The sequence below is a fragment of the Stegostoma tigrinum genome, chromosome 5 (genome assembly GCF_030684315.1).
Source record: "Stegostoma tigrinum isolate sSteTig4 chromosome 5, sSteTig4.hap1, whole genome shotgun sequence".
NCBI lineage: Eukaryota > Metazoa > Chordata > Chondrichthyes > Orectolobiformes > Stegostomatidae > Stegostoma > Stegostoma tigrinum.
Genome location: NC_081358.1, coordinates 128,800,302 through 128,825,942, shown reverse-complemented (window position 1 = coordinate 128,825,942; position 25,641 = coordinate 128,800,302). Strand labels below are relative to the sequence as shown.

Below are 25,641 nucleotides of genomic sequence, written 5' to 3'. Positions count from 1 at the left end.
AGGCATAGCTTGGGCCGCTGCGGGTACCCATCATCTCTGATATCTCCATCCCCTTCCGGGACCTCTCTGTTTCCATCTTTGGCAACCACCTGGAAACTGATATCCATTTCAAGCCCACCGACTCCCACAGCTACCTAAAATACACCTCCTCCCACCCACCTTCCTGCAAAAATTCCATACCATAATTCCCAATTACTTCACGTCTTGCCGCATCTGCTCCCAGGATGAGGCAATCCACTCCTGAACATCTCAGATGTCGTTTTTCAAGGACCGCAACTTCCCCCCGACAGTGGTCGAGAATGCCCTCAACTGTGTCTCCCGCATTTCCTGCAACTCATCCCTCACACCCACTCCCCGCAATAACAACCAAAACAGAATCCCCCTCGTCCTCACGTACCAGCCCACCAGACTCCGAATTCAACATATCATCTTCCGACACTTCCACCATCTGCAATCCGACCCCACTACCAAAGACATTTTCCCTCCCCATCCTTTATCTGCTTTCTGGAGGGATCACTCTCTCCGTGACTCCCTTGTCCACTCCACGCTCCCCACCACCCCCAGCACTTGTCCCTGTAACCGCAGGAAGTGCTACACCTGCCCCATACACCTTCCCCCTCACTCCCATCCCAGGCCCCAAGAAGACCTTCCACATCAAGCAGATGTTCACCTGCACATCTGCTAATGTGGTATACTGCATCTGCTGTTCCAGGCGTGGCCTCATCAACATTGGAAAAATCAAGCAGAGGCTTACGGAACACTTTGCAGAACACCTACGCTCGGTTCGCAACAAACAACTGCATCTCCCAGTCGCGAACCATTTCAAAGCCCACTCCCATTCCTCAAACGACATGTCCATCCTGGGCCTCCAGCTGTGCCACAACAATGCTACCCAAAGGTTGCAGGGACAGCACCTCATATTTTGCTTGGGAACCCTGCAGCCCAATGGTATCAATGTGGACTTCACAAGCTTCAAAATCTCCCCTCCCCTAACCGCATCCCAAAACCAGCCCAACTTGTCCCCGCCTCTCTAACCTATCCTTCCTCCCTCCTATCTCCTCCTCCCACCTCAAGCCCCAACCCATCTCCTGCCTACTAGTCTCATCCCATCCCCTTGACCTCTCCGACCTCCCTGGACTGTCCTACCCCCTCCCTAATTCCTCACCTACACTCACCTTTACTGGCTCCATCCCCGCCTCTTTGGCCTGTCTGTCTCCTCTCCACCTATCTTCTCCTCTATCCTCCTTCCCCTCTCTCCTTATTTATATCAGAATCCCCGATCCCCCCCCCCCCCCACCCCCCACCGCCATTTCTGAAGATGGGTCTAGCCCGAAAGGTCAGCTTTCCTGCTTGTCTGATGCTGCTTGGCCTGCTGTGTTCATCCAGCTCTACACCTTATTATCTGTGTACACAAGCTGTTCAGGAAAAAAAAGAGTAGAACAGAAAACATTGAAAGGCATTGTTGGTATTGAAGAAAGAGGACATTCCAAAGGGGTCAAAGACAGAATCCATTTGGTGCAATTACATTGCTTCATATAGTCTGTAGTCAGCAACTGGTGGGAAGAATGTAAAAGAAAAAATTGCAAGAAAATGATAGACAGGTGCAAAAATTATAAAGTAGTTAAAGTCTTCAATTGTAATTACCCAAATACATATTGGAAAATTAGTTGCATTAAGGGCAGAAGGGGCAAGAATTCCTAAACTGTGTTCAGGAGGATTTCCTTCAACAGGATATTTTCATTCCAATGAGAAAGAAGGCACAGCTAAACGTGGTTCTTGGAATGAAGAGGGCCAAATGGATAAAGTATTAGTGGGGCAATATTTATGGAACATGGTTTCATAAGATTAATTTGTCTATGGAAAAGAAAAAGGAACAATCGAAAGTAGGAATAATTAAATGGGAGACAGTCAACTTAGGTTTTATCTTTAATTGTTTCGTGTGATGTCAGCATTCCCACCTTAGCCAGAATTTTACTGTGCCATCCCAGATATCCTTAAGGAAATAGCATGCAGCTTGAATTACTGCAAATCATGTGGTTTGCCTGGCCCAGGCAAACTGGAATCAAAAGTTGGCTGGCAAAACTGGCACTGAACATTGGGCTGCCTAATTGGCTACAGACAGGTGCAATCCTACAAGGAGGAAAGATAGGGCGAACAAATCCATAACTGTCTGAAAGAGGGCAGAGATAGCGTGCACGATGAGGAACAAAAACTGGACTCATGGCAGATTTCATGCAGATAATACAATGGAAAACCAAACTAACAGAAGATGCACAGGGGAGCTGAAAAGCAAAACAGAAATGAACAGAAAGTGTGCAAAGAAAATTCAAAAGTCCCCAATGGTTTTCATTAGAGAGAACCTGGAGACCAGTTACTAGTGGTGTACCGCAAGGGTCGGTGTTGGGTCCACTGCTGTTTGTCATTTTTATAAATGACCTAGATGAGGGTGTAGAAGGATGGATTAGTAAATTTGCAGACGACACTAAGGTCGGTGGAGTTGTGGATAGTGACGAAGGATGCTGTAGGTTGCAGAGAGACATAGACAAGCTGCAGAGCTGGGCTGAGAGGTGGCAAATGGCGTTTAATGCAGACAAGTGTGAGGTGATGCACTTTGGTAGGAGTAACCAGAAGGCAAAGTACAGGGCTAATGGTAAGATTCTTGGTAGCGTAGATGAGCAGAGAGATCTCGGTGTCCATGTACACAGATCCTTGAAAGTTGCCACCCAGGTTGACAGGGCTGTTAAGAAGGCATACAGTGTTTTAGCTTTTATTAATAGAGGGATCGACTTCCAGAACCAAGAGGTTATGCTGCAGCTGTACAAAACTCTGGTGCGGCCGCACTTGGAGTATTGTGTACAGTTCTGGTCACTGCATTATAAGAAGGATGTGGAAGCTTTGGAAAGGGTGCAGAGGAGATTTACTGGGATGTTGCCCAGTGTGGAGGGAAGGTCTTACGAGGAAAGGTTGAGGGACTTGAGGCTGTTTTCATTAGAGAGAAGAAGGTTGAGAGGTGACTTAATTGAAACATATGAAATAATCCAGAGGGTGGATAGGGAGAGCCTTTTTCCTAGGATGGTGATGGTGAGCACGAGGGGGCACAGCTTTAAATTGAGGGGTGAAGGATATAGGACAAATGTCAGAGGTGGTTTCTTTACTCAGAGAGTAGTAAGGGAATGGAACGCTTTGCCTGCAACGATAGTAGATTTGCCAACTTTAGGTACATTTAAGTCGTCATTGGATAAGCATATGGATGTACATGGAATAGTGTAGGGTAGATGGGCTTGAGATCGCTATGACAGGTCGGCACAACATTGAGGGCCGAAGTGCCTGTACTGTGCTGTAATGTTCTATGTTCTAGTTATAATATGAAAATGTGATAAGAAGAAGTGGGGCAGTTAAAAGACAAAGACAAATTTGGGGATTTACACATGGAGACAAAACACAGCAGGTCCAGCAGCATCTGTGCACAGAAAGCAGAATTAATATTTCAAGTCCCACTGACTCTTCATCAGAATGGCAGCTACTAAAATGTAGTATTTATGCTGAAAACAAGTGGGGCGTGTCTAGGAACGTCAGCATAAGTGGAGATGAAGCCCAGAGAGAGAGAGAGATACAAAAGGGGAAGGCAGACAAAGAGATTATTGATAAAAACCAAAAGAACTGCGGATCTGTACATCAGAAACAAGCACCGGACCCAGAATGTTAACTCTGTTTTCACCTTCATAGATGCTGCCAGGCGCGCTGACCTTCTCTGGCAACTTTGCTTTTGTAAGAGATTATTGATGTAGCCCAGGACAGAAGAGAAGCTGAATCAGTGAGAATGACAGCTGAGAGGATGACAATTTGGGTAGGCTGTGATGAAACTAACTCATGTAATGTGATAATCGGACTACGAGCAGGTGAGAATAGGTTAGTTGCACTGAAAGCAACCCATGTCACGACAGAACCAGAGTCTGCCTGAAGTCCAGTTCATATTTCTCTCTCTCTCTCTGGGATTTGTCCTTACATATACGCTCACCTCTTCTACAACCTTGCCTTCAGCATAAATAGTTCATTTTCCTAGATGCGACCAGTTCTGATGAACAGTCACAGGACTACGTTTTCTACCTACAGATGCTGCCAGACCGGCTGAGTTTCACCTGAAATTTCTATTTTTGTTTCAGTATCTCCAGCATCTGTAGCTCTTTGTTTTATTTAAACATAGAGGCCAGTGGGGGGGCATTGCTCTGGTATTTAAAGCACACCTTGCATCTTTATTTACCAAGGCAGACAACAATACTCAGGCCATGGAGGAAGAGGAGATTATTCAGACGCACAGAGGATTTAAAAATGATAAGAAGATGGTTTTTGAATAGGCTGTCCAATGGTGAAGTTGATAATGCACCAGAACCAGATAATATATATCCAAGGATGCAGGGGTAAGTGACAGTAGAAACTGCTAATGTATTGGCCATGATTTTTCACTTATCCTTAGAATCAGGAATACTGCCAGTGAACTTGGCATCGCAATTGTTCAAAAAAGGATGGTAGGCCAATTGGTTTAACCTTGGTGGTAGGGAACCTTTTCAATGTGAGATTTAAGCAAGATTAACAAAGTCTTGAACAAATGCAGATGAATTAAGGAAAACAAGAATGACTCTGAGAGCAAATCTTGTGAGAGTCTTTTATTGGTATCAATGAGACTAGTGGTCCAGAGGGCTAAATGAACGCTTGGGGAAGGGTTCAAATCCCATCTCTGCAACTGGTGTAATTTAAATTCAATAAAATCTTAAAATGAAATCTAGCTGGTGACTACAAAACAATCACTGATTGTCATTAAGAACCCTACTGGTTCACTGCTGTCACATGGGAAGGAAATCTGCCATCCTTGCCTTGTCTGGCCTGCATGTGACTCCAGGCAACAGCAGTGTGGTTGACACTTAGCTATTAGACCAGAAAACATAGGAGCAGAAATTAGGCCATTCAGCCCATCAAGTCTGCATAATTTCATCAAGGCCTTCTTGAAGTCCAGGTAGATAACATACATTGGATCTCCTTGGTCTACCCTGCTCGTTACTTCCTCAAAGAATTCGAACAGATTTGTCAGGCAAGACCTCTCCTTGATGAAACCATGCTGACTTTGCCCTACTTAACCATGCACTTCCAAATATTCCGAAATCTCATACAACAAACTCCAGAATCTTACTCACGACCGAGGCTAATCGGCCTGTAATTTTCAGTCTTTTACCTTACTCCATTTTTAAACGGGGTATCACGTTAGCAATTTTCCAGATTTACCTTAAGCTCCCTTATCAAGTCTGCCTCATTGCTCAACACCAAATCCAGTATTGCCTGTTCCCCTGTGGGCTCCACCACAAACTGCTCCAAAAACCCATCATGTAGACATTCCACAAACTCTTTTTCTTGGAACCCACTATCGACATGGTTTTCCCAGTCGTCCACCTGCATATTGAAATACCCCATGATCACTGTGACTTTGCCTTTCTTACACACCTTTTCTATCTCCTGGTGTATCTTGTGCCCTAGCCCCTGACTGCTGTTTGGTGGCCTGTACATAACCCCGACTATGTTTTCTTTTAACTTTGCAGTTCCTCAATTCTATCCACACAGATTCTACACCATCTGACCCTACTTTGTTTCTTCCTATTGATGTAATTTCATTTCTCACTAATAAGGCAACCCCAGCTCCCTGGTCCACATGCCTATTTTTTCGATAGGATGTATATCCTTCAATATTCAGTTCCCAATCCTGATCCCCTTGCAGCCACGTCTCAGTGATGCCTCCCACGTCATACCTGCCAGTTTCGATCTGTGCCACAGGCTCATTTACCTTATTCCTTTTACTGCATGCATTCAGATATATCACCTTCAGTCCTGTATTAACCCTCCCTCTTCTACCCTCTGGAATAGGTGAATTAGCCACTCAGTTCAAAGGCAGTTACGGTCAGGCTACAATTTCAGATCCTGTCAGTGACATTTTATCCTATGTTAGAATCAATGGCACCTGGACTTCCAAAGGACATTTGATAAGGTGTCACACACCAGACCTGGTTGGGGAGTTACAGATCATCAACATAAGGGATGGCAGTAAGATGGATAAAGAAGTGGCTGAGTGGCAGAAAACAGGAAACAGTGGTTAATGGTAGACAAACAGGAGGCTGGAAAAATGAGCAAACCAGGCAATATCTGGAGGAAAAGAGAAGTCAATGTTTTGGGTATTGCCCTTCTTCAGGACCAACTACCTAACTATTCTATTTGCTTTTTCCAACACTTGTCCCATTGCTTTGTAGGCTTTAGCATTGCAAATGTGCATCCAAATACTTTTTAAATGTTCTAAGGGATACGGCCTCTACCAACCTTATTCAACAGTACGTTCTGGGTTCCCATCCACTCTGGGTGAAAAAGTCAATGCCAATACTGGGACCTTTGCTATTGCTGATAATATATTAATGACGAGGCACAAAAGCAAAATTTTGGAATGATTCAAAATTCAGAAAAAGAACTTCAAAATCACAGAAACAGATTGCTGGAATAGGTGGATATGATAGATAGAATTTAATGCGTAAAATTGTGAAATGATTCATTTTTTTGGGAAAAACGTGGACAGACCAATCCTGGTGCCAAACTTGACAAAGAAGGTGTGTAAAAGTTGGGCAGAATGCAGAAAAGATTCATGAGAATGACTCCAGTGATGAAGAAACTTCTGAGCCTTATACACATTGGAGAAACTGTGAATGTTTCCTTGAAAGAGTGAAGGTTGAAGGATTCAAGACAAGTATTCAAAATATTTGAGGGGTCGACACACAGTAGGCAGGAGAAACTGTTCCAACCAGAAAAAGGATCGAACAAGTGTGCACAGGTTTAAGGTGGAAAATACTTCCAAGCAGTGAGTGGTTAAGATGTAAAATAAATTGCTAGAGAGGGTAGTGGAGACAGATTCAATCGAGATGCTCCAAAGGGAACTCGACTTTTGTCGGGAAAGGAACAACACAAAGGATTTTGGGAAGAAAGTGGGAGAATGCAAGAGGGAAAATGCTCCTTCAGGGAGCCAGGCAGAGCAGTAAACAGCCTGTTTCAGCAATGTAATTATTTTTCCTTTTCATTCTACGAGTGACAACACTTTGGCAGCACAATGATTCCTCAGTGCTCAGCCACAGAGTGAACACCACACCATCGGAGGGTCAGTGCCGAGGCAACGCCGCACTGTCGGAGGGTCAGTGCGGACGCAGCGGGCACTGTCGGAGGGTCAGTGCCGAGGGATCGCGGCACTGTCGGAGGGTCAGCGCCGACGGAGCGGGCACCTTCGGAGGGTCAGTGCGGACGCAGCGGGCACTGTCGGAGGGTCAGAGCCGAGGGATCGCGGCACTGTCGGAGGGTCAGAGCCGAGGGATCGCGGCACTGTCGGAGGGTCGGCGCCGACGGAGCGGGCACTGTCGGAGGGTCGGCGCCGACGGAGCGGGCACTGTCGGAGGGTCGGCGCCGACGGAGCGGGCACTGTCGGAGGGTCGGCGCCGACGGAGCGGGCACTGTCGGAGGGTCGGCGCCGACGGAGCGGGCACTGTCGGAGGGTCAGCGCCGACGGAGCGGGCACTGTCGGAGGGTCAGAGCCGAGGGATCGCGGCACTGTCGGAGGGTCAGCGCCGACGGAGCGGGCACTGTCGGAGGGTCAACGCCGACGGAGCGGGCACTGTCGGAGGGTCAACGCCGACGGAGCGGGCACTGTCGGAGGGTCAACGCCGACGGAGCGGGCACTGTCGGAGGGTCAACGCCGACGGAGCGGGCACTGTCGGAGGGTCAACGCCGACGGAGCGGGCACTGTCGGAGGGTCAACGCCGACGGAGCGGGCACTGTCGGAGGGTCAACGCCGACGGAGCGGGCACTGTCGGAGGGTCAACGCCGACGGAGCGGGCACTGTCGGAGGGTCAACGCCGACGGAGCGGGCACTGTCGGAGGGTCAACGCCGACGGAGCGGGCACTGTCGGAGGGTCAACGCCGACGGAGCGGGCACTGTCGGAGGGTCAACGCCGACGGAGCGGGCACTGTCGGAGGGTCAACGCCGACGGAGCGGGCACTGTCGGAGGGTCAACGCCGACGGAGCGGGCACTGTCGGAGGGTCAACGCCGACGGAGCGGGCACTGTCGGAGGGTCAACGCCGACGGAGCGGGCACTGTCGGAGGGTCAGCGCCGACGGAGCGGGCACTGTCGGAGGGTCAGCGCCGACGGAGCGGGCACTGTCGGAGGGTCAGCGCCGACGGAGCGGGCACTGTCGGAGGGTCAGCGCCGAGGGATCGCAGCACTGTCGGAGGGTCAGCGCCGAGGGATCGCAGCACTGTCGGAGGGTCAGCGCCGAGGGAGCGCCGCACTGTCGGAGGGTCAGCGCCAAGGGAGCGCCGCACTGTCGGAGGGTCAGCGCCGAGGGAGCGCCGCACTGTCGGAGGGTCAGCGCCGAGGAAGCATCGCTCTGTTGGAGGGTCAGTGCTGTGGGAGCAGACACTGTCGGAGGGACAGTGCTGAGGGAGTGGGCACTGTGGGAGGTTCAGTGCTCAGGGTGCGCCGCACTGTCGGAGGGTCAGTGATGAGATTAGACTCCCTACCGTGTGGAAACAGGCCCTTCGGCCAAACAAGTCCACACCGCCCTTCTGAAGCATCCCACCCCGACCCATTCCCATCACCCTGTAACCCACACACCCTTGAACACGATGGGCAATTTAGCATGGCCGATCCACCTGGTCTGCATATCTTTGGACTGTGGGAGGAAACCAGAGCACCCGGAGCAAACCCACGCAGACAGGGGGGAGAATGTGCAAACTCCACACAGACAGTCGCGCGAGCTGGAAGTCAACCGGGGTCTATGGCGCTGTGAGGCTGCAGTGCTAACCACTGAGCCACCGTGCCACCACAAAGTGCTGAGGGAGCGGGGCACTGTCGGAGGGTCAGCGCCGACGGAGCGGGGCACTGTCGGAGGGTCAGCGCCGACGGAGCGGGGCACTGTCGGTGGGTCAGCGCCGACGGAGCGCCGCACTGTCGGAGGGTCAGCGCCGACGGAGCGCCGCACTGTCGGAGGGTCAGCGCCGACGGAGCGCCGCACTGTCGGAGGGTCAGCGCCGACGGAGCGCCGCACTGTCGGAGGGTCAGCGCCGACGGAGCGCCGCACTGTCGGAGGGTCAGCGCCGACGGAGCGCCGCACTGTCGGAGGGTCAGCGCCGACGGAGCGCCGCACTGTCGGAGGGTCAGCGCCGACGGAGCGCCGCACTGTCGGAGGGTCAGCGCCGACGGAGCGCCGCACTGTCGGAGGGTCAGCGCCGACGGAGCGCCGCACTGTCGGAGGGATCAGCGCTGAGGGAGCGGGCACTGTCGGAGAGTCGGTGCTGAGGGAGCGGGCACTGTCGGAGGGTCAGTGCTGAGGGAGCGGGCACAGGCTCCGTGTCAGTGCTGAGGGAGCGGGCACTGTCGGTGGGTCGGTGCTGGGGGAGCCCCCCACTCTCGGAGTGACAGTGCTGAGGTAGGTGCTACGCAGTCAGAGGGTCAGTGCCGACGGAGCGCCGCACTGTCGGACGGTCAGTGCAGAGGGAGAGTCGCACTGTCGGAGGGTCAGTGCTGAGGGAGCGGGCACTGTCGGAGGGTCAGTGCTGAGGGAGCGGGCACTGTCGGAGGGTCAGTGCTGAGGGAGCGGGCACTGTCGGAGGGTCAGTGCTGAGGGAGCAGGCACTGTCGGAGGGTCAGTGCTGAGGGAGCGGGCACTGTCGGAGGGTCAGTGCTGAGGGAGCGGGCACTGTCGGAGGGTCAGTGCTGAGGGAGTGGGCTCTGTCGGAGGGTCAGTGCTGAGGGAGCGGGCACTGTCGGAGGGTCAGTGCTGAGGGAGTGGGCTCTGTCGGAGGGTCAGTGCCGGGGGGGTGGGCTCTGTCGGAGGGTCAGTGCCGGGGGGGTGGATGTTAATTTGAGATGGATGGCAATCCCTTGCTGATCTTTTTAGGGGAGATGGTGTACTCTGGGGCAGTGAAGAAAATCCTCTCTTCAAGTAGGACCGCCTGCTCGCTGTGGGATCTTGCTGTGCCCTTTGTGAACCAAAGTCGCGGCTGACCGGGGGATGATCCGGGCGCTGTGCCAATGTAGCCCGTTTTAGTTTTTCAATTGGACTCTCCCAGGACTGCACTCACTGTCCACGGGGCCTGCGGTCTGACCAGGAAAGGCCGAGGCAGCGCCTCCGCTTCCCTCTAGGCCCAAGGCCCAGCGATAGGCCCCGATACCCAGCCTCTCACCCGGGCCCAGGTCCCGATCCCCAGCCTCTCCCGGGGCCAAGGCCCCGATGCCCGGGCCCGGGCCCGGGCCCCGATCCCCGGCCTCACCTGCTAGAAAACCGCGCTCCCTCCGCCGTCTGTCAGGGACGACCCGCCTCAAACAGCGCCGCTTCCGCTGCGCGCCCCCGCCTGAGGCTCGTTCCCGCTGCCGGACCCCCTCGAGCGCGCGAGGCTCGCTCCTGGGCCTGGAGACTGTCTCGTGTTGGTGGTCACTCCCTTCCATCTGTCATGTGGCCATACAGTGAGCGGTGTGGTAGTATAGCCCCGGCTGTATGGATTCTATAGGCTGTGAGCCCCCTCAACCCACCCTGTTACCCACTTCACACGCAATCTATCATGTGGCCACCCAGCGAGCGGTGTGGTAGTATAGCCCTGGCTGTATGGATTCTATAGGCTGTGAGCCCCCTCAACCCACCCTGTTACCCACTTCACACGCAATCTATCATGTGGCCACCCAGCGAGCGGTGTGGTAGTATAGCCCCAGCTGTATGGATTCTATAGGCTGTGAGCCCCCTCAACCCACCCTGTTACCCACTTCACACGCAATCTATCATGTGGCCACCCAGCGAGCGGTGTGGTAGTATAGCCCTGGCTGTATGGATTCTATAGGCTGCTGGGCAGTGAGCCCCCTCAACCCACCCTGTTACCCACTTCACCACAACGCCAGGGTAAAAGGCTGGAGCACCCGCAGCAACCTTCAGCTACAAGTGCCGACTGGATGATCCATCTCGGCCTCCTCCAGTGGTCCCCAGCATCACAGACACCATTCTTCAGCGAATTCGGTTCACTCCATGTGATAATCAAGAGATGGTTGAAGACACTGGATAATGCAAAGGGTATAGACCCTGACAACATTCTGGCAACGGTACTGTCGACTTGTGCTCCAGAACTTGCCGCTCCGCAGCCCAGCCCTTCCGGCACAATGGTGTCTGTCCGACAATATGGAAAATTGGCCATGGCATGGTGTAGGTTAGATGGGCTTCAGATTAGTTTCACAGGTTGGCGCAACATCGAGGGCCGCGGGCCTGTATGTATAGTGTAAACAAGACAAATCCTCGCCGACCAGCACCACTACATTGGTTTACTGATGATCGAAAGTAAACCAATGAAAGTTGTTAGACGCAATAAGCAGCACCTGTTCAACAATAACCTGCTCAGTGACGCCCAGATTGGGTTCTACCAGGGACACTCAACTCCTGACAGTCGTGGTTCAAACATCGACAAAAGAGCTGACTTCCAGAGATAAGGTTAGAGCGACAGCCCTTGACATCGAGGCTGCATTTGATGAGTGTGACATCAAGGAGACATGGAATCAATGGGTATCAGAGAAGAAATTCCCTGCCGGTTGGAGTCACACCTAACACATTAGAAGATGTGTGTTGGAGGTCAGTCACCTCAGCTCTAGGACATCTCTGTCGGAGTTCCTCAAGGTAGTGTTCTAGGCCCAACCATCTTCAGCTGCTTCACCAATGACCTTCCTTCCATCATAAGGTCAGAAGTGGGGGAGTTCACCAATGATTGGACGATGTTCAGCGCCATTCACAACTCCTCAGGTACTGAAGCAGTCCATGTTCAAATACAAAGACCTGGACAATATCCAGGCTTGGGCTTACAAATGGCAAGTAACATTCACATCACACAAAAATTACAGGCAATGACCATCTCCAATAAAAGACAATGTAACCACTGCCCGTTGACATTCAATGACATTAGCATCACTAAATCTGCCACTATCAATATCCTAGGGTTACCATTGACCAGAAACTTAAGTGAACTAGCCATATAAATACAGTAGCTACTACAGCAGGTCAGAGGTGAGAAATACTGCAGCAAGTAATTCACTTTCTGACTCCCCAAGCCTTGTCCACCATCTACAAGGGTTAAGTCAGGAATGGATGGGTGCATCTCCAACAACACGCAAGCAGCTTGACACCATCCAGAACGAAGCAGCCCAATTAATTGGCACCACGTCCACAAGCATCTACTCCCTCACCACTGACGCTCAGTCGCAGCAGTGTGTACCATCTGCAAGATGCACTGCAGATATTCACCAAAGATCCTTAGCCAGCACCTTCCAAACCCACGACCACTTCCGTCTAATAGGACAAGGCAGCAGATACATGGGAACACCACCCCCTGCAAGTTCCCCTCCAGGTCACTCACCATCCTGAGGCAGTGGGGAGGCGATGGCCTAGTGGTATTATTGCTGGACTGTTAATCCAGAGACCCAGATAATGTTCGAATCCTGCCACAGCAAATGGTGGAAATTGAATTCAATAAAATATCTGAGTTAAGATTCTAATGATGACCTGAATCCATTGTCGATTGTTGGAAAAACCCATCTGGTTCCCTAATGTCCTTTAGGGGAGGAAGCTGCCATCCTTACCTGGTCTGGCCTACACGTGACTCCAGATCCACAGCAATGTGGTTGATTCTGAACTGCTTTCTGGGAAATTTGGGATCGGCAACAAATGCTGCCTGGTCAGCGATGCCTTCATCCTGTGAATGAATAAAGAATAAAGTAAACGACTTGGAAATATATCACTGTTCCTTGCTGGGTAAGTGTCCCTGGAATTCCCTCCCTAAAGATATTTGGATATACCTACAGAACATGGTCTGCAGCGGTTCAAGAAGGTAGCTCACCCCCACTTTCTCATGGGCACCTAGGGACAGGCAATAAATGCTGGGCCCAGCCAGCGATGCTCATGTCTCATGAATTAAAAAAACCCTCCAAACATTACCACTTCCCATTGAGGCTCTCGCTCTTGCAACTACATTCATACTCAATGCATTCTCCCTTATTTTAATCATGCCCAGTGCTTTAATCTATTGCTATATTGTATAAGACTGCAGGAGTTTGAGTAACAGTAGGCCATTTGGCCCTTCAAGTGTGTGCCACCATTCAATGAAATCATGGCTGATCTAATAATCCTCAACTCCACTTTCCTGCCTTTCCCCATTCCCCATGATTTCCTTTCTGATTAAAAGTCTATAACAGAAAAATGCCATAAATTCACTCCTGTCTGACAGAAGAAATTCCTCCTCATCTCTGTCTTAATCAGGCAATCCTTGATCCTGAGATTATGCCCGCTAATCCTACACTCTCCCACAAAGGGAAACAACCTTTCCAAACCTACGCTATCAAGTCCTGTAAGTGTCTTATATGGTCTGACAGAATGCATGGACAGAAAGCAGAGTTAACATTTCAGGTTCAGTGGCTCTGGTCTTCTGAAGAAGGGTCACTGGACCCAAAATAGTACTCTGCTTTCTCTCCACAGATGCTGTCAGGCTTGCTGTGTTTCTGCAGCAGTTTTTGTTTTGGTTTCAGATTTCTAACATCCACAATTCTTGGATTCTTTTGCTCTTCTCAAAGAATCTTGTACGTCTAAATAAAATAGCCTGTAATTCTTCTTAATTCCAATGTGTGCAGGCCCAATTGACCCAACCTCTCCTCATAAAACAGTCTGTCCATACCTGCATTTATCAAGTGTTTCTTTGGACTGCCTCCAATGCCAGTGTATCTTTCATTAGAAATGGGAACCAAACTTTTACGGTATTCCTGCTGTTGACTTGCCATTCCTCTTGAAATAAAGGCAAACATTCTGTTTTTTTTCTTACTAATTTACAGGATGTGGCCACCACTGCTAGAACCCAGCATTGATTTCCCAACTTCGTTGCCCAGAGAACAGTTGAGTCAATCACATTGCAGCGGTCTGGATTCACATCAAGTCCAGACAGAGTAAGGAAAGCAGTTTTCTTCCCAAAAGGATATTAGTGAACCAAATTTTTTCTGACAATTAACAATGGTTTCATGCAAGTGCTCCCAAATCCTTCTGTTTTGTAGCTTTCTGCAGTCGTTTCTCCATTTAAATAATATTCAGCTCTACTACTCTTCCTTCCCCACATTATATTCATTTTGCCAAGTTTGGCTCACTCACAATCCTTCTATCCCTCTGTAGATTCTTTAAGTCATCCTATTAACTTGCCTTCCTACATATTTTTTGTGTCATTCTCTAACTTGGGCACAGTATATTCACTTTCTTCATCAAAGACATAAATATAATAAATAATTGTGGCCCCAGCTCTGATTCCTGTGGCAGTCTGATTGTTACAGTTTGCCATCATGAAAGTGCCCCTTTATTCTAGCTCTCTGTTTTCTATTTGTTCACCAATCCTCTATTCATGCTAATGAAGTACCCCAACACCACAGGCTCTGATGTTATTAAGCAGGGTAATGTGAAATACCTTCTTGAATTCTCCCCCTGTCCTTTGTGCAGCTGCATTCCCCTTTCTCATCCAATATTCTGGTTCCTAGCTTGTGCCAAGAATAAACCCTTCCCAGTAGCACTGGCAAATGCTCTGCTGTGATATGAGTCTGACTCTGTTTAAGTGCAAATTTTCTGATCTGTATAAGTGTCACTTTCCACAGAACCTGTGCCTCCTTCATCATTTCTACAACTACACATTGATCTGTTGTATCCTCTTATTTCTATATTGTCTAGCCCATAATGTAAATCTGTCAGAGATAGTAGGAACTGCAGATGCTGGAGAATCTGAGATAACAAGGTGTAGAGCTGGATGAACACAGCAGGCCAAGCAGCATAAGACGAGCAAGAAAGCTGACATTTCGGGCCTAGACCCTTCTTCAGAAGGGTCTCTGAAGAAGGCTCTAGGCCTGAAATGTCAGCTTTCCTGCTCCTCTGATGCTGCTTGGCCTGCTGTGTTCATTCAGCTCGAGACTTTGTTATCTCTAATGTAAATCTATCTTAATTTTATATCTCATTATTAAGGAGTAGAACAATTTGTTATCTGTGTAATCCACAGTATGCTTACACACAGTGTTTGTAATTATGTCTAAATTATATACAGTGCCTAGAAACCATCATCTCCAGCAGGTATCATCAGTTGTGTGTTCAGTAGAAGTATAATCCATCACTAATTTCAGTCGACTAGTAGTCCAGAACCCCACATTAGTTTTCTGGGAGACATGGATTCAAATCCCAACATGGGCAGATGGTGAAATTTACAATTAATAAAAATCTGGAATAAAAAGCTGTTCTAATGGTGACTGAAAGATTATTGTTGACTGGTGTAAAAAGTCATCTGGTTCACACATGGCCTTTAGCAAGGAAATCTGCCATCTTTACCTGTTCTGACCTGAATGTGATTCCAAACCCAGAGAAGTGAGGTTAACTCTGAAATGTCTATGTGAAATAGCCCAGCAAGGTACTCAGTTCATTAGCAATCAGGGACTGATAATTACTGCTACCTGTGCCCGTGACATCTACCTCCCATGATCAGATCAACAATATTGCACACATAATTTCTTCTAAGGTGTATATATCATTCATACATTTATTGTATATATAGACTGGAAAATATCTGTATAACAATGTTCTAGTAAATACTTTCTTATTCATTCATGGGATCAGGGTATCGCTGGCTGGGCCAGCATTTATTGCCCATTACAAGCTGCCTTTTTTGAACTTCTGCATAATGTTGGTACACTCACAGTGCTGTTTGGGAAGGAGTTCCAGGATTTTGACCCAGCAACACTGAAGTCATGGTGATATATTTCCAAATCAGGAAAGTGAGTTACTTGGAGAGGATCTTGCAGGTGGTGGTGTTCCCATATATCTCCTACTCTGGTCCTTCCAGCGGTTGCAGGTTCAAAAGCTGCCATTGAAGGAGTCATGTGAGATGCTCAGATTGTTCTGGTTTTATCAGCTAGCAAAGCTACTGCCAATGGGGAACAATTTAGCAATACAGTGCCCATGTTATGTTGGTGATACCATTGAATATCAAGGGACAGTGACTAGATTCTCCTTTATTGGAGATGGTCATTGCACTTGTGTGGCATGAATGTAGCTTGCCACTGGTCCAGGTCCTGCTACATTTAGGCATAATCTTTTAATGGTTTAATTACTTTTGTACAATGCCTTATGGTATATACAATGCCCATTACACAATCTGATCAAATATAATGTATACAATCCAACATACAGGGTATAAGAGTCACTGGCAAAGCTAGCTGGAGAAAGTGGTGGTGAGCTACAGGATTTTGACCTATAGGTACAAACAACTACAAAGCCATAATGGAGGGAGTTTCAGGATTTTCTACTGATGGAACGGCGATATATTTCCAAGTCAGGATGGTGAGTGGCTTGAAGGGAAACCTGAGGTTGTACTGTTCCCATATATTTGCCGCCCTTGTCCTTCTATATGTGACTAAGTTAGGGTGTGTTTGAAAGATACACTGCCAAGGTTCCTTGAGCAGTATCTTGTATATACTGTATGTGGCAAACCAGTTCCTCTCCAAGTTAGGTTAGACATGCCCTGGTAGCTCAAACAAATTACACCAGGGACATTAAGGTGAAGTGCAAACTGTTTAGGTACTGCAGGTCCCACCGCTGCCAGGGCTTGACCCAGTGTTTGAGGAATCAAAAGATTTCCCTCCTGCACCAACTCTCCAGCCACACATTCATCTGTTCTACCCTCATATTTCTGTATTCACTCATGCGCTAGTGGTGGAAGGAATGAATGTTTGTGGATGGCTTCCTGCAATAGAAATGTGAGCTTCTTGAGTGTTGCCGAAGCAGCATTCAGAGAGTATCCCATCAGGTTCTACAGTTGTGCTTTAGAGGCAGTGGACAGGGCTTTTATGGTTCATTCATTCTCAATCACAGTACAACATGAGGAGCGGAGTTTCAGTTTACTAGGGACAGCACTGCCATTGAACATCAATTTTATATTACTTGGCACATTTGAGCCAAGTGATTCCTGAAGATTGTTATAAAATGGAGGTTGACACCTCTCCCCCAGAACTAAAATGAAATATCCAGAGGAACACCTTTGTTCAATAATCTGTTAAAAAGAAGTGCGAAAAGTGGTGTAACCTGTTTCTCAGCAACTTCTAGTGGTTAAATAAAACACTCACTTCACAATCAACAAGTAACAATTTAATTATCTAACTCTAACAGTGAACAAAGTAGCTAAACTATTAATAAACCAAATAAACCCCTTCTAACTACTAACCATTCCCAAATAAAACAAGATTCTAATGGTATGCTATTCTCATAAATACAAACCCCACTTATATAAGATAGAGAGAATTTAGTCTCTTGAAATTACAGCGAGGCTGTGTGTCTTCTAGAATGTTTGGTGACTTCTCCACTGAATGTTTTATCAGGAATATTAACTAGCTGGGCCATTGGTACCTCTAATTTAGATGGTGCTTCCTCTAAGTCTTAGAGAAGACTGTGAGAGCCAGTGATTCTCTCTTGCGAGAGCTGTTACCCCTGGCATTTGGCAGATAACTCTCCTGTCTTTGTCCAACAGCCCTCTCCTTTAATACTACTGATGACATATCAATATCTTACAATAGGATTGGTCCTAGGTTGTCAAAACCATCGGATTTAAATTTAATTAGTTTTTGGTATCTAACTGCCTGGCTCAAACTGATTGGATAAATTCAAAACTTATTGTTTTGGTAACAAAACAAAACTGCTGCTTGGCCTGCTAACTGTACGGTCTTGCAAAACCAATGTTTCAATTTGGGTGCTGTCTGTGTACTAGCAAACTTTCAAATGCTGCTCATAGACATACATCTCTAAGCATAGAAAATGCATATCATGCTTTAAAGGGTCCACGTGATACTTTCCCTCCAGCATTTTACAAACAACAAATTCTAATTTTCTGCCTCCCATTCTACAAGCATTTTACCCAACTTTGCAACATCTCCCCTCTTAAGAAAAGAATAAACCATCATTATGCACAGAGATAATGGGAACTGCAGATGCTGGAGAATCCAAGATAATAAAGTGTGAGGCTGGATGAACACAGCAGGCCAAGCAGCATCTCAGGAGCACAAAAGCTGACGTTTCGGGCCTAGACTCTTCATCAGAGGTGCACAGATGGCTTCATTTTATTAAACCTTAACTCCATTATTGCTAGATCCATAGTTCATTAATCTAAAGTTACACATTTTGTACAAATTCTATATATATGTAATATATATATACAGAACACTACAATTTCTATCGTTTTTAACCTTTTTTTTAAAGTTGCGATAAATTATCTGCAATAATATATTCACAACCTGCAACGTATACAATCTGTAGATTAAATGCTTGTAATATAAGACTCAAAGAAATAATCTGGTGTTGTAGTCCTTAAATCTTTCCAGAAATGTCAAAGGATTGTGATTGGTGTACACAATTGTCTCTAATGCATTGTTCGCAATGTAAATATTAAAATACTGTAAGGCCATTACCAAATCCGATAATTCTTTTTCAGTGGCCGAATAATTTTTCTGGTGGATATCGAGTTTTTTTGAAAAATAACCGATCAGCTTTCCAATTCCACAATCATCCTCCTGTAACAACACAGCTCCAATACCTACACTGGTTGTGTCTATGGTGATTTTGAAGGGTTTCAAAAAATTTGGCATGGCTAAAACTGGTACGGTGGTTAACATTGGTTGTCAATTCTCAAAGGCTTCCTGGCATTACTCTGTCCACCGAAATTTCATGTTCTTCTTTAACAAATCCATCAGCAGAACCACCATGCTGCTAAAATTTGGTACTAACTCCCTGTAGAATCCGCTCAGTCCTAAAAATAGCACTTCATAGCACTTCCTTCTTTGAGGATGGTGTTGGAAACTCCTCGATGGCAATCGTTCCTCGGTGCCATCACTCCTTGTCTGATGTTGTGTCCTAGGAATGTCACTTCTGCCTTTGTGAGTTCTGCTTTTGCCAGGTCTATGACCAACATTGCTTTTCATAGTCTCTCAAAGGGCACTACTAAATGCTGCATATGATCTTTCCACAAATGGCTAAAGATCACAAGGTCATTTATGTGGATGGCACAGTTAGCCAATCCTGCAAAAACTCTCTCCATAAGTCTTTGAAAGGTGGCTGGTGCATTTTTCATTCCAATTGGGAATGAATCAGATTTGGTCATGGCATTGACCTTCCAATAATCTACACAGAATAATTGAGTTCCATCAGGTTTGGGAACCAACACGACTGATCTTCACTCATTTTCACTCAGCTCTAGAAATAGAAACATGGAAGCTGGGAATGGGAGGATGCCATTCAACCTCTCACAATCGAAGCCAATATACAATCTGCCTTCTTTACCACCTGCTGCACCTGCATGCTTACCTTCAGTGACTGGTGCACAAGGATGCCCAGGTCCCACTGCACACTCCCCTCTCCCAATTTACAGCCATTCAGGTGGTAATATCCCTGCTTGCTTTTGCCTCCAAAGTGAATAACCTCTCATTAACTCCAATTATACTGCATCTGCCATTGAATTGCTGACTCACCCAACTTGTCCAGAGCATGCTGAAAGATGGAGTTGTTGGTTGGTTCGCCAAGCTGACTGGTTTTCATGCAAATGTTTCGTCTCCCTTCTAGGTGGCATCGTCAGCGTTGTGTAGCGTCTGTTGAAGCGCTGTTGCTCTGTACCGCTCTGAATTTATATGGTCAGGTCTATCATGGTGGGCAGTTTTGTACCACAGTGGTATGTAGATGGGGTCCATTCTAACATGTTTGTTAATTGTGTTGGTGGTTGAAAACCAGGCCTGCAGGAATTCTCATGCATGCCTTTGACTCACTTGTCCTAGTACTGTAACTTTGTCCCAGTCAAACTAATGTCCTTCTATGTCAGAGTGTATTGAAATGAGGGAGAATTGGTCGTGTTGTTTTGCTGTGAGTTGGTGTTCATGTATCCTGGTGGTGAGTTTCCCGCCCATCTGTCCTATGTAGTGTTTCTCACAGTTGTTGCATGGTATTTTATATGTCACATTTGTCCTGCTCATTCTGGGTATGGAACAGAGAGGGACATCAATTTAACTGGGACAAAGTTACAGAACTAGGACAAGCGAGACAAAGACAAGCATGGGAAGTTTTCAATCGCCAAATGCAATTAACATCTACGTACAACTACAGTACAGAAACAGAAACAAGACTGCCAACCATGACAGACCTGACCATATAAATTTGGAGCAAGATAGAACATCATAGCTCCAAAGGAGGCTACACTGCACTGACTATGTCACCTAGAAGGGAGACAAAACGTTTGCACGAAAACCAGTCAGCTCTGCGAACCAGCCAACAACTCCAACCGCAACCCAAGCTATAGGTCTTCATTAAAATATTAAACATGTTGAAAGACCTCTGTAACCTCATCACAGTTTACCCTCCAACCCAAATTGGGTTTCATTTGCAAAATTTGAGGTGTTCCCAGCACTGATCCCTGGAGGGGATGTCTTCTTGGAGCATCACTTTCATTTCTGAACCTGCGCTGCTTTGGGAGGATTAAACTTCCAGGTGTCTTGTTTTATCGGAACAGCATTTCATGTCAACCTCACGTATTATGGTGTTAGTCCTCCCCATTCTATTTCTACATATGTCCTCATAGCACCGTAACAAGTATTTCAATTCAGTTCTCTGTTTTTGGCACAGACAGCTCACTACCCCACCCCACACTTTAAGGCCTTCCTCATGATTCTTTTATGCTGAGATACCTCAAAATCCAAATCATCTGGATTTGATTCCTCACTCTGAGCAGCAGTAACTAATATCTGTTTCTCTGGTTTCCTTTCCATCATAACAATGTTTCAGCATGTTCACATGACATACCTGATAAATTGTTTCCTATCTGGCATCGTTACCAGATAACTCATCTGATTTAACTTCTCAATCTGATAGAAACCAGTAAACCTTGCTTTGTAGGGATCTCCTACACCTGGTAATGGCACTAATACTTTATCCCCATGGACAAATGTACGAATTATAGATTTCTTATCTGCTTCTTGCTTCATTATGTGTTGTGCCACCTTCAAATGTTGTCTAATTCACCCACTGTGTTTAATCTTTCACCCACCTCAGCTACATAATCTAACTTAGAGATCTCTGACTTCAGACTTATCAACTTTTCCTGAATTAATTTTAAAGGCCAAAAGAACTGTGGATGCTGTAAATCAGGAACAAAAACAAAGTTGCTGGAAAAGCTCAGCAGGTCTGGCAGCATCTGTGGAGGAGAAAACAGAGTTAACGTTTCAGGTCCGGTGATCCTTCTTCAGAACAGTTAAGACCGTAAGGCATAGGAGTGTAAGTAAGGCCATTCGGCCCATGGAGCCCACTCCACCATTTAAATCATGGCTGATGGGCATTTCAACTCCACTTACCCGCACTCTCCCCATAGCCCTTGATTCCTTGCGAGATCAAGAAATTATCAATCTCTGCCTTGAAGACATTTAACGTCCCGGCCTCCACTGCGCTCTGTGGCAATGAATTCCACAGGCCCACCACTCTCTGGCTGAAGAAATGTCTCCTCAATTCCGTTTCAAATTTACCCCCTCTAATTTTAAGGCTGTGCCCACAGGTCCTAGTCTCCCCGCCCAATGGAAACAACTTCCCTGTGTTCATTCCTTCTAAACCATACATTATCTTGTACGTTTCTATTAGATCTCCCCTCAACCTTCTAAACTCTAATGAATACAATCCCAGGATCCTCAGCCATTCATCATACGTTAAACCTACCATTCCAGGGATCATTCGTGTGAATCTCCGCTGGACACGCTCCAGGGCTAGTACGTCCTTCCTGAGGTGTGGGGCCCAAAATTGGACACAGTATTCTAAATGGGGCCTAACTAGAGCTTTGTAAAGTCTCAGAAGCGCATCAATGCTTTTATATTCCAACCCTCTTGAGATAAACGACAACAATACATTCACTTTCTTAATCACGGACTCTACCTGCAAGTTAACCTTTAGAGAATCCTGGACCAACACTCCCAGGTCCCTTTGTACTTCTGCTTTATGAATTTTCTGACCGTTTAGAAAATAGTCCATGCCTGTATTCTTTTTTCCAAAGTGCAAAACCTCACATTTGCTCAGTTCTGCCAGACATGCTGAGCTTTTCCAGCAACTTTGTTTTTGTTCCTAATTTTAAAGGCCCTCTTACTTATGTCTGAATATCAGTTCAAGTAGAGTAAACTGAGTTGATTCATTTGGATTATTTCTAATAACAAATAAAAGAAATGGGATACTTTTATCCTAATCATTTGGGTAATCCTGGCAATAAGCCTGCAACATTGTCTTTAATGTCTAATACCTCCTTTCCAATGCTTCCTGGGATTTAGGATGGTACGCACTTGATTTAAACTGCTTTACGCCTAAACTATCCATGATCTCCTTAAATAATTTGGCAGTAAAATTAGACTCATGGTCTGACTGAATTTCCCTGGGTAATCTAAAACTGGACAAGAAAGCAAGCAACTCGTCAACAACCTTTTTTTGTCATGGCATTTCATAATGGAATTGCCTCTGGAAACCTGGTAGACACATCCATTATGCTTAGCAAGTACTCGTTCACGCTGTTGGTTTTAGGGAGAGAAACTACACAATCAATCATAGCTCTGTGAAAGGTTCTTCAAATGTGGGAATTGGCATCAAGGATAGTTTTACTACTGCCTGTGGCTTTCCTACCATCTGACACGTGTCACAGGCACAGCAAAATCCAACAACATCTTTGTGTAGTCCAAGCCAATAAAAATACTTTGGTATTTTAGCCTGAGTCTTCTTCACTCCTAGATGACCTCTTACAGGTAACTCATGTGCAATTCTACTGGTAACACAATCTGGTCAACAACCGCCCATTTCTTCTCTGCCCTAGCCTGCCGAGGTCTCCATTTCTGCCTGAAGATTTTATCCTTAAAGTAATAGCATCCTGGAATACACACTGATTCCTTTTGAATAGGCTTTACTATATACATCAGAGATAATGGGAACTGCAGATGCTGGAGAATCCAAGATAACAAAGTGTGGAGCTGGATGAACGCAGCAGGCCAAGCAGCATCTCAGGAGCAGAAAGGCTGACGTTTCGGGCCTAGACCCTTCTTCAGAAATGGGGGAGGGAAGGGTTGATCTGACATAAATAGGGATAGAGGGGGAGGCGGATAGAAGATGGATAGAAGAGAGGATAGGTGGAGAGGAGACAGACAGGCCAAATACACCTTCTCCCACCCACCTTCCTGCAAAAATGCACCCCATTCCCAATTTCTTCGCCTCTGTCGCACCTGCTCCCAGGATGAGGCATTCCACTCCCGTACATCTCTCAGACATCCTCATTTTTCAAGGACTGCAACTTTCCGCCCCCTCAGTGTCGAGAACACCCTCGACTTTGTCTCCCGCATTTCCTGCAACTCATCCCTCACACCCCCCTCCCCACAATAACAACCAAAACAGAATGGCCCTCACCCTCATGTACCACTCCACCAACCTCCGGATCCAACGCATCATCCTCCGACACTTCTGCCATCTGCAATCCAACCCACCACTAAAGACCTTTTTCCCTCCCCACCCTTATCTGCTTTTCAGAGGGACCACTCTCTCTGTGACTCCCTTGTCCACTCCACGCTCCCCACCAGCCCCACTACACCCGGCACTTTTCCCTGCAAGCACAGAAGTGCTACACCTGCCCCATACACCTCCTCCCTCACCCCCATCCCAGGCCCCAAGAAGACTTTCCACATCAAGCAAATGTTCACCTGTACATCTGCTAATGTGGTATACTGCATCCACTGTACGCATTGTGGCCTCCTTTACATCGGGGAAGCCAAGCGGAGGCTTGGGGACCACGTTGCAGAACACCTACGCTCGGTTCGCACTAAACAACTGCATCTCCCAGTCGCGAACCATTTCAACACCCCCTCCCATTCCACAGACGACATGTCCGTCCTGGGCCTCCTGCTGTGCCACAACGATGCTTTCCAAAGGTTGCAGGGACAGCAACTCATATTCCACTTGGGAACTGTACAGCCCAAGAGTATTAATGTGGACTTCACAAGCTTCAAAATCTCCCCTCCAACACCGCATCCCAAAACCAGCCCGGCTCGTCCCTGCCTCCCTAACCTGTCCTTCCCCTCCACCTATCCCCTCCTCCCACCTCAAGCCCCACCCACACTCCTACCTACTAACCTCACCCTGCCCCCTTGACCTGTCCGTCCTCCCTGGACTGACCTATCCCCTCCCTACCTACACTCACCTTTACTGGCTCCATCCCCGCCTCTTTGACCTGTCTGTCCCCTCTCGACATACCTTCTCCTGTATTCATCTTCAATCCGCGTTCCCCTCCCCCCCCCATTTCTGAAGGGTCTAGGCCCGAAACGTCAGCCTTTCTGCTCCTCTGATGCTGCTTGGCCTGCTGCGTTCATCCAGCTTCACACCTTGCTATCTCTGTATTCCCGGAATAGCCAGTTTTTTCGTCACTCCCTCAGTCTTGATTGGGCTTTCTACCCTTATCTCTCTACATTTATTCCACAAATTACCACTCTGACGTGCAATATTTCAGGAGTACAAATACTTTCACCTTTTACTATTATATACTGAATCTCTCAATATTTTGAATTCTTTACCTACTTGCCCTGTTCTACCTGAATAGATTAGGCACTATCTTACTGTCCAGCCCTGGACTAGGCTGTGCACTCTCCTGCAGCTCCTTCACTTCTCTTGCGATTTCCTTCACAACCTGAATTAATCCCCCAGGTTTGGGCTTTTTTCCCCAGTGCCTGCCTTAACCCACCAGCACTGTGACTTTGTGTCCTACTCTATTGCAGTGAAAACGGTGGAACTCTTTCACATCTTTTCCACCTTCTTGGGTTTCTTTTTTCGCACGTGGTGAGCTGTTCCCAGTGTGATCTACTTTTTGTTTTTCATTGAAGGATCTCCCTCTTTCCCAATTTCTATCCCTCACGGAATGAAATTGCTGTCAGAGCCTAGATTCTGGTTCATGCATGAATGCGTATTCATCAGCTATCTCTAGCTCTTGTTGTTTTAACTTTCTGCTCCTCAACACGAGTTCTTACCACTTCTGAAAGTGAGTTTTTAAACCTCTCTAGCAGAATGATATCTCTAAGAGCCTCATTATGTCTGTTTAATTCTTCCAAACTCAATATACATGAGACCTGGTTCCTTTCTTACATTTCTGAACCATTGACTATATCTTTCTAGTACCAATTTGCAGGCACTCAAAATAGCCTGTTTTACATCTTCATATCCTCCTGACACCTCTGCAAACACCTCACTAGCTCTGCTTACCAACTTGATCTGAATTAACATTACCCACACATTCTCTGGCCATTTCATCTGTTTAGCCAATTTCCTCAAAGGAAGTGGAAAAAAAAGCTTCTACATCTTCTTTGAATTTTGGTAATCTTTTGACCTATTTGTATATATCCCTACGAAGAATTTGGCTATGATGGGTTTGCTCATCATCACTCTCCTCCCAAGCCTACCTTCATCTCCATCCATTTAAATTGACATTCCCGTCTAATTGT

The 25,641-nt window shown here is 47.0% G+C and overlaps 1 protein-coding gene across 1 annotated transcript in view; it reads right to left on the bottom strand.

Annotated features, from left to right (window-relative positions):
• Positions 1-10,475, bottom strand: part of LOC125452049 (nucleolar transcription factor 1-like) — a 50,229-nt gene extending 39,754 nt beyond the window's left edge. Inside the window, exon 1 of the mRNA XM_048529963.2 lies at positions 10,347-10,475. The gene's annotated coding sequence lies outside the window, so the exon portion shown is untranslated. The remainder of the gene's footprint in view (positions 1-10,346) is intronic.
• Positions 10,476-25,641: the final 15,166 nt, after the last annotated feature.